Source organism: Microtus ochrogaster, linkage group LG3 (genome assembly GCF_000317375.1).
Source record: "Microtus ochrogaster isolate Prairie Vole_2 linkage group LG3, MicOch1.0, whole genome shotgun sequence".
In the NCBI taxonomy this organism is placed as follows: domain Eukaryota; kingdom Metazoa; phylum Chordata; class Mammalia; order Rodentia; family Cricetidae; genus Microtus; species Microtus ochrogaster.
The window spans coordinates 25,842,909-25,852,744 of NC_022029.1; the positions used below are offsets into that span (position 1 = coordinate 25,842,909).

The 9,836-nt window shown below is 48.3% G+C and overlaps 1 protein-coding gene across 17 annotated transcripts in view; it reads left to right on the forward strand.

Annotated features, from left to right (window-relative positions):
* Positions 1-9,836, forward strand: part of Myt1l (myelin transcription factor 1 like) — a 394,778-nt gene that overhangs the window by 28,918 nt on the left and 356,024 nt on the right. For all 17 annotated transcript variants that reach the window (XM_026785931.1, XM_026785930.1, XM_026785939.1 and 14 more), the window contains exon 2: positions 9,164-9,257. The gene's annotated coding sequence lies outside the window, so the exon portion shown is untranslated. The remainder of the gene's footprint in view (positions 1-9,163; positions 9,258-9,836) is intronic.

Sequence of the window (9,836 nt, forward strand, 5' to 3'; positions counted from 1 at the left end):
CTCTCTCTCTCTCTCTCTCTCTCTCTCTCTCTCTCTCTCTCACACACACACACACACACACACACACACACACACACACACACACTGCAGACAAACATCCCAAGACCAATCTCAAAGATTTCTCTTTCTCTCTCTCTCTCACACACATATACTGTAGACAAACACCTTAAGACCAATAACAATGATTTCTCTCTCTCTTCCTCTTTCTCTCTCTTGAATTTCTTGAAAAAAAGGGGGAAACTCAAAATGGAAATAGCTGTTAACATGAATCTCATTCCTTCCTTCATTTAAAATGCACCAAAAGCCCTCAGAGTGGGATCAGTGAGAGGCCATGTGTTTCTCCCATTTGTTTTGAGTGGGCACTCCCAGGATGTCACGTGCCCTGTGCTCCAAAGGTCTGGACAATGGGGACACCAGACCCTGACCACTGGGAAGCCCATTGGCTGTGAATTTGTTGTAGGCCTCCAAGGCTGGAGCAAACTTCGCTGTCTTATGTGCCTTCTGTTGGATTTTTGCACAGCTCCTCAATTTCTTGGCTCAGGGCATTTTAGTTTCCACCCTCTGAAAATAAAATTGCTAACAGGACAGCGTCTTTTGCACTGCCCCTCTTTCTTCCCTAGGGGATGGTTACCCTCCCCCGTGATGCTTTTCTGCTAAATAGGATGTGCCAAGAGCTAATGATAAAAGACATCATCTTAGCTTGGTTGTCTCACAGCATGCAACTTAATCAAGTTACAAAATGCAGTTCCCAGGCCATTGGTGGTGGTGCATGCCTTTAATCTCAGTACTCCAGAGGTAGAGGGAAGCAGATCTCTGAGTTAGAGGTCAGCCTGGTCTACAGAGTAAATCCAGGACAGCCAGGGCTCCACAGAGAAACTCTGTCTTGAAAAACAAAAGCAAACAGAGAACGCATTTCCCAGTGTCTTGGCGTTCATGGTATGACCCCATTGTTTCTGCAGTATGAACCAAAGCCTGTTGTCTAAAGCATGCATTTCTTCTCTCCCCTAACACAGAAGTCAGCCCTGAGAGCACTGCTCCTGCCCAGCCCTACCCTTATTCCTGAGTTCATCTGTGGCCACCTCAGAGACCTCAGATGTTGTACTGAATGGTAGCAAGGCTTCACATGGCCCTACATCAGGAGGCCATGCCCGGGGAAGGGTATTGATCCCATGGTACCCTGTTGAGCTTCAGTTCATTCACAGATTGCTTCTCTGTTTGTAAAGTTAGCTTCTTTAGGATTGAGATAGAATATGACATGATATGATATGATATGATATGATATGATATGATTGATGTGATATGATAATATCATGTGTCCTAGTGTCCTATGATATACATAGCGTAATGCCATGCGTGCACATGCTAAGGTTTTCGTCAAGGACTTTGCAACTGATTTATTTACAAGGCAAATGATGCCATAAGACCAGGTAGTGTCATTGCACCTTGGTTCATGTTTCTTTGTGACTCAGATGCTGTCCCCCGGGCTGGTAAGAAGCGGTATGATGATAAAATATGAAAACATATTTAATACAGCTTTGTTCCCATTTGTGACACAGAGATCATCCTGTTTGGAAGGCTGTCTCCTTCCCTTCCCTCTTCTCTATCCCTGGTTCACTGTCTTGAGCTAAGGTTTGCAAAGAGGCTTCCTGCCCTCAGCTGAACTGATGAAGGATGGGTACGGAGTTAGAATGTTGGATGAGGGTTTGTTTTGCTCAAGACAAAATTCATAGGCTCTTGCTGGCTTCCTCCATTCTTTCTAAATTGAAACCTGTCTGAAATATTCAACAAGGACAACTGGGCTGTTACTGGTGCCTAAGTGAGGCTGGGCACATAATAGGAGCCCGTATGTTCCCTGGACTTCAAGAAGCACAGTCATGTGATGAAAACAATAACTGGTTGCTTTCAGCCTCAGTGACCCCCAATATGCCTCTTCTGTTTCTGGAAGAGTACCCAGTTTCCTCACCTCTCCTGGCCTGAGATGTGACCCTGATTTCATATTTTACCCTGGAAATGCAGGTACCCAGCAGAACAAAGCTTGGTTTCCTCCCTTCGCCATTTTCTCTACCCTTGTTTATCTCACTCTTTTGAAGATCTGTTTCCCAGGAGAGGCGGTGGGGGGTCCTCAGCTCCTGAGGCCAACAACTCTGTGTAGAAGTGACCTCAGCATGCTAGGATTCTCAGACCCAAGCCCAAAGAAGCTCAAGTTCTAATAACCTTGTCTTACACTTTCCGCTCCGAGTTTATGCATTAAAAGACAAAAGAAATTGCCTGACATCAGGTGAGCCAGGAGGAGGCATTGTGGCCAGTGGAGCACCTGTGGGTTGACCTTGCCTGCCCCCAGGCTGAGTGCAGGGGCATCTATGGAGTCCCAAGAGGGTTGGGTTAGCCTCAGGGCTGAGGCTTGCTCTGCCACAACTGAAAAAGAAAAAGCACCTTCTCAATACTGGTGTGCTTTTTCCCTGCATGTCTTTAACTCCGGCCTTTGTCTAAGATGCCTGAGCCATGTGGAGGCAGCAATGCTTATCTCCAGCTCTCTTGGCCCTCTTGCTTCTGCGCCTTGGAGTGACAGTGCGTGTCATCGCATAGACTCCATGGGCATGTCAGAAGTGAAAGCTCATTTCTCTGACAGCTCGGCTCCAGGGGCACCACTCAGAAGCCTTGAACTCCCTTCTCCCTCTGAGATCTCTTGGTGAGCAGCCCCTGAAAGCACACAAGTATTGTTGGCCCCTTGTCCTTATTCTCCCTCTTACCCCTTTGGATCCCCACAGCTGCCACAGCAAGCATGGGGCAAGGCCTGTTGTGTCTAATCTCAGCCACAGTTCCGGAGCTGCAGCACGGAGCAGAGCTGGTATCCTTGCACCCACGGTTTCTGAGTGACTTCTCAGCTGCAAACCTGGCTCCTGGTTTCGTGGTTTTCCCCCAGGCAGCCTTAAGCTTTTCCTGAGAGCAGGCTTCGCAAATGTTCTCATGGAGAACAAGATTCAGCGACAGTAATGTACTCTGGCTCCTTCCTCTCTCTCTCACATCCACATTGGTCTCGCAAGTGCTTGAATGACAGGTGTGAGCCTCCATACCAGGTTGAAACAGGTTTTATGGTATTGGAATGCAGAAACACTTTATACTTTTATTATTAACGTAGGCATGTTCTTCTGGGACCTGATTACGCAGAAAGCTTTACGAGGCAGTGCCTTCGGAGGCAGCCCCTTCTCTGCACCTACGTCCTTTCCTCTTCACTATGCAGGAACTGATGAGGAATGAGGTCAGTGGCAGAGCCTTCTCTTGTCTGGACACCCTGGCTCTGTGCTCACTTGCAGTTCAGCTTCTTACTTCCCACTCTGCATCAACAGGGGGAAGCAGAGAGCAAGGCAGTAGGGCAGGATGGGCCAGGCCAACTCTTAACCCCGCCACCCTAAGTCACCCACGTGAAGGACTTGGGCTTTCTGGGGTGTTGAGCATCGACTACGCAGTCTTAGAATCACGGTTTTACACATTTTGGGAGGTGCTCCAGAAAACCGCAGGAAGTTCCTTATAGTGGTGATGAGAATGATGTTGGATTCCTAGGGTGCAGGATCCTCCTCCTAGGCACGAGTTGATACCAGGGCCACAAAATAGTGTGGGAGCATCCCTGGGCGGAAGCCACCCACCTGGTTCTACTGGTAACCTGCAACCAAAACCTGCCCATAGCAGGGCACATTCATTCAGCCACACAGACCTCTCTCATTAAAAGGGAAGAGCGTTCTCCCCTTTAATAATTAGCAAATATATCACCCTTTCGTTTGTGATCCGCTGTCTGCAATGAGCTTCTTTAGGACAAAGTCTTCCGCCTTCTTCTGGGTTGAACTCTCTCCTCTCAGCAACCAGCATATTCTTCTCTGACTCCTTCCAGGAACAAGCTGGTGTTGGCTTAAGTCCTTCAGAGTGGTGGACATGGAGACTTACAGTGCCATCATTGTGCAGTCACAGGTTGAGTATCTCGCGGTCGTGAGCCAAGGGCACACGATTTTATATCCTAAAGGGATTTAAGCTAAAATCAAAATCATCACCGGCATGTAGTCAGGAGAAAGAAATGCCGTGCTATAGCCTTGTGAATAAAATGAACAGCCAGGCGTGGTTCCTCGTATCTACAGCCCAACAATGATGACGCTGGTGCAGGAGGATTAGCATGAGTTCAAGGCCAGCCTGAGCTACAGTGCTTCTTCTGTTGTTTTGAGGTTTTGCGCATGCTCTGAATTTCACTTCTTTGAGTTTTCCCATAAGTGAGTCAGTTGTAATGTCACTGTGTCACTCAGAGCTCTTCTAAAGGTTTGCAATGATACCCAGGGTCATAGGTTTGGGGCACAGAGTGTGACTGTTATTAGGCTTTTCTTTTCTTGTGGTGCAGGACTCTCTGCATGTTACAGCACTCTGTTGGTGAAAACCGCAGAAGAGTGGCTCTCAGTCTGGTCTCGGGCAACCTGGGGCTTGTGTGAGCATGTATGTGCATGAGCCAAGTGGTGTGCTTTGTGTGTATGTGTGCAGTACTGTGCACTGGGCACATAGAGGCCAGAGATGGGCATCTGGTGTCTTTCTCAATCTCTCCCCACCTAATATTTTGAGAAACCATCTCTGACTGAACCTGGAGGTCACTTGTTAGTCTGGATTGGTTGACCAGGGATCCTCCGGTCTCCGCCTCTCAGCTGCTGATATTATAGGTGTTTTACTGCCAAACCCAAGTTTCTATGTCTCTTCTGAGGATCTGAACTCAGGTCCTCAGGTTTGTGGGGCAAACACTTAACAAACTGAGCCATCTCCCCAGTCCTTGGGGAAACCCTTAAAACATATCTGTACATCAGTTTCACCCTGCCCAGTCCAATCAGATGCCTGAGATTGGTTATTGGGTAGGTTCCTGGATCCCCAGGCGACTGTTATATATGAAGTCTTAGTACTGTCTGCCCCCTCCCACTATGTGTGTGTGTGTGTGTGTGTGTGTGTGTGCATGTATGTGTGCATCTGGAAAGAGCTTAATTTTAGCAGGCAGGTCCTCTGCTTGGTGTCAGTGTGCTCTATGGTGAGGAATTTGGCTTGAGTGGTTTATGTCACAGGTTTCTTTAACTCACATCGTGTGTTACCTTAAAGTTATGTCCTTAAGTCGCACAAACCAAATCAGCACAACTGGTTCTCACTGCTGTCCTCAAACACAGCACCCTGGTTTGGGGAAGGAGAGAAAGGATGCGCACTCCCACGCATCAAGAAAGGTTTTACCAACGAAAGCAGAGCTCCTTGGGTGCTCTCTGCCTGTGTGATCCTCAGCACCGTTTGCTCCATCCACCATGCAGTGTGATCGCGTGCACTCAGGCAGAGACACAGCTTGTCTAAAAGCTGCCTGAGGCTGCAGATTGGCCGGAGAGCCCTGTTTTATCCCGATACACTGAAGTCATGTGCTGTCACTTGTGACTGAATGCCTGGACCTGTGGTGATGGTGAATTGTCCGGACCACTTGAAGGGAGTCAGAACATGGATCCTGACACCTATGGAACCCCACATCCACGTAAGGAATGTTTTCCCCAGAGGACAAATGGCCTCTCAGCATCATCTGCCCCTAAAGCAGGTTGGAGTGGAATTCATTTAGAGCCCGGTGCAGGTGAGGACCAGAGGGAGCTGAGAGTTCCTGGCGCTATAAACTTACAATTGGATTGACATCTAAAGCATTTCCCTTTCGTGCCCTTAGACAATACTAAGAAAGCCGCACAGCCACCCAGTATCACATGCTGCAAACACCATACACACCCCTCATCTAGAGAGGACCTGGGGTCATCCCACTTGGCAATGATGTCATCCATTCTCTGGATGGCATCAACGGACCACCGTGCAGAAGGACGGCTGCTGGAGTCCGCAGGTGGTACCACTTGGCAAGGCTTTATGGTGTTGCCATTGGCAGCTGCGCTGTGTTCCTATATTGGCAGATATTTTGTATTTACTTCTCAAAGCCCAAATTTTCCATAGATGTGTGTGAAATTGGCTCACTACTATAAAACTAGCCAGGAAGAAGTCAAAATCAGTAAATGTGGCATTTCAAAAAGTTGTGTGAGCCACCTCCAAGCCACCATATTTGAAATGAGGGGGTAGATAGTTGTAATAGCAAGGAAAATGTGGAAACAATAAACAAATTCACAAAGAACCAGCTTCCAGGCTCAGATGCAGAGGCAGGACCTGCATGCCAGCCTGAGCTGGATATACTATGCTGCCTGCCTGGCCAGTGTCAGGAGCCACATCCCTTCCTGGCCTCCTTTTGAGACCACAAACTTCGGGTCAAAGAACACTGTAGAAAAACAAATTAGTAAACAAGACAGTAGTTTATGTCAAAGGGTAGAGAGTCTGTAAAAGTGTGATTTTAGGAGAAAAAAATTGATATTTTCTAATTTTTAATGAAGAAGCTGTCAACTTTAAGGGGGATACACATTCCACACTGCCGGGCCTGGCTCGAGGGGTTGCCTCGCTGACAAACAGGGAGGCGTTCAGTCTGGGCATCCATGTGTAGCTCTGTGGGAATACACATCCAGCTCACTGTATGTATCATGAACCTTTTTAATGGGCCTTCAGAGCAGCAAGGCGCAGTGGAAATAAAGTACGCTGTATAATTCCACATTTGGCGGATAAGCCGACAGTGGCAAAAACAAGATGAAACCATGCTTTGCTGTCACAATCGCCCAGCCTATTAAAAAGATACAATGGCTGCAGATAATCGATTTGAGGTGAGGAATAAGGTCTCGGGCGTTCCTTCTCTTCTGTGTGCCCTGCATCAGCACCACTATAGGTAACACAAATAACTAAGCTCGTCTGCTCAGTTCTTTCCAAGATTTCTCTGTCAAGTGGCATACTGGGTTCGGGACGGTGGTGGCAAAGACACCATACTCAGAGGTTAAACCATCAGGATTCAAATCCAACGTTTACACTGACGAGCTAAGTGACAGCAGCCAGCTCCTTAGGGTCTTGGGGCCTCATGTCTGTCATCTGCAGTGTTGGTACTCCGACCTTGCTGTGAGGACTTGGGAGCATGACACTTTACCAGACTTGCACATGCTCTCTGTTTCTGAGCGCTGGTCGCTGAGTGGACCGATCAGCCAGAATATGCCTATATTCGGGAAAAACCACAGCTCGTCTGAAGTTACCTCCAAAGCTCCTATTCTAGTTCCCTTTGTTCCCTTTGTGTCACAACTGTCAGTGTCGCCTTGTGCTTTTAAATATTAGCTAAAAACATTTGTAATTGTAAACCCGTTTCCAACAAGGGCTGAGACTAGGGCTGGAGAGACGGCTCAGAGGTTAAGAGCACTGGCTGCTCTTCCAGAGGACCTGAGTTCAATTCCCAGCAACCACATGGTGGTTCACAACCATCTGCAATGCGTTCCAGTGCCCTGTTTGGGCCTACAGTGTAGGCATACATACGGGCAGAACACTGTCTGCATAATAGATAAATAAATCTTTAAGAAACAAAAAGAAAGACCGGGACCAATCCCTGCTCACTGAGGGTTCGTTCATTCTTTAATTCGCCATCATCACCGGCACACCCCTCCCTGCACGCTCACAGACACTGCACACTCTCATGCTCTCTCTCTCACACACACACGGTGGACTGGGATGCTCCTAGCATTCAGTGATAACTGTGAAGCACACTGTACTTTAATCAGTAATGGATTTTAGTTCGTGTTTCAACATCTAAAATGTCTTAAGTTTTTCACCGCTACCCGGAGTCTCTTTTACTACACATATATTGTTTGTTTACCTTGGGGTGCCTTGAGACATGCCTGTAATGACACTGGTGTGAGTCTGGAGGAAAATTAGTGGGAGCTGGTTCCTTTCCCCTACTCTATAACTGAGTTCTGGGGATCAAAATGAAGGTCAAGTCTTCAGGCGTGGCAGCAAAGGCCGTTAGCCCACTGAGTCATCCACGCAGAAAAAGAACAGTCAAATGTAATTTCAGTGGAAAAAAAGAGAGAAAGGAATGAACAAATGAGAAACTATCTATATCACTATCACTTTATGGAGTTGATGTCCTCAGAAACAGCACATGGGGAGAGAGTATGGCTTTTGGGGTAGAACCGTTAGGCTTCACAGAGTTGACAAAGGGCTTGTGCCTTGCAGACATGAGGACCTGCGTTTGACTCCCCAGAAACCACATAAAAGAGCTAGGCACGTTGTTGCATGCTAGCCCGAAGCAGGCGGAGACAAGATGATGGTTGGGGCTATTCTAGCCAGTTGGCCTAGTGGATTTGACAAATTCCTGGTTCAGTGAGAAACCTTGTCTCGAAAACTGAGGTGGACAAGTGCCTGCAGAAGGGCACTGGAGGTTGACCTCTGGCCTTTCACTCACATCCATATGCACATGTGTGAGCATCCACACACATGCATGGATATGTGAGCACATATATGTACACACAGACTTGGAATATGGAGCATGACAGTGGATGTCAAGACGGTGCACAAGGCTGGAAACACAGAAAAATATCACGTTTCTTTCTCCTCCCATGGAGTAGCTAAATTTGGAATGAATCTGGCTAATGGCTGCAAAAAGTTGAATTAATCTGCCGCAGGAACTGTCCTGTCCCTTCCCTCACACAGTCCAGAGTTTCATGTGTGCCTAGAAAGCAGAAGCTTCCTCCCTCCTCCCAGGTTGCTTTGCTTCTATTTCTCCAATTGTCTGTTATTCTTTTCAAAGAGGTGGTCCTGGCATGGCCGTAGGTATGCAAGCTGATTCTGGGGCCCTAGGGTCATCTACCCTCTGCAGCAGGTGCCACGCCTGTCTTGACACCATCACCTCCTAACCCATGTCCAGCACTAGGGCGCCGAGCCTCTGACTCCTGTCCCTGTGTTGGTGGCCTCTCAAGGTGGCCAGAGACCCAGGCCTGACCTGGGTTCTTTCACTTTAGCAGAGAATGCGCTGTTGTGGGCACAGGCAGAAGGACCCCCCAAACCATTGTGCCTTTATTGTTTAAAGTACCATGCCTTCAACAAAGGGAGCTGGAGAGCCTGCCCCTGCAACAGTGCCCGGATGAGCTGTGCAGGCTGCTGTAGTGTAGAGTCTCCCCTAGCCTGCTGAGATGGACTAAGTTGCCGGGAAGCTGGCCATGCTTAATGACTCATACACAGGACGTCCGGTCACCATGTTCTCTTCTTCTCTCCTGCACAGGGGCCACAGAGAGGCTGCTGCTGAGGTCCAGGTGTGCAGTTCTCCGCTGGGCTTTGCCCTACCCGTGTTGACAACCGAGGAATCACGGATGGTGGTAAGTTCATTCTGATAGAAATGCCTGGTTTTGTTAGGTGTGCGTGAGGTGTTACCTGCAGAACTCCGTACATGGTACAGCCATGGCCATGTTCAGATGAGGCCGGTTGAGTCAACTTCTTTCCCACCAATCTTTGTGTTTGATACTTTGATGCTTATGGGTCTTCTAACTTAGAGCTACTCCTATTCTTCCATTGTGCCTCAACTCAAGTGTCTGTCCTGCCTGATCAATACCTTCTCCAGACACCAAGTCCATTGTATCCATTGACACCCAAAGCCCAGTTTGGTCCCAGTGCCCCCTGTTTCCACAAGGTTACATCTTTGGCAGCCTTGTGTCTGGCTTGCCCCATCTTGAGATGGAAGCATACTGATTGCCTGGCCTGTAAGGTGGGAGCGTGTGAAGTTCTCCTGTTGTCCTGACATCCCATGGTGATTCCATGGTGGATAGCTGGGACCCCATGGTGACTCCGTGGTGGATAGCTGGGGCCCCATGGTGACTCCATGGTGGATAGCTGGGGCCACATGGTGACTCCATGGTGGATAGCTGGGGCCCCATGGTGACTCCGTGGTGGATAGCTGG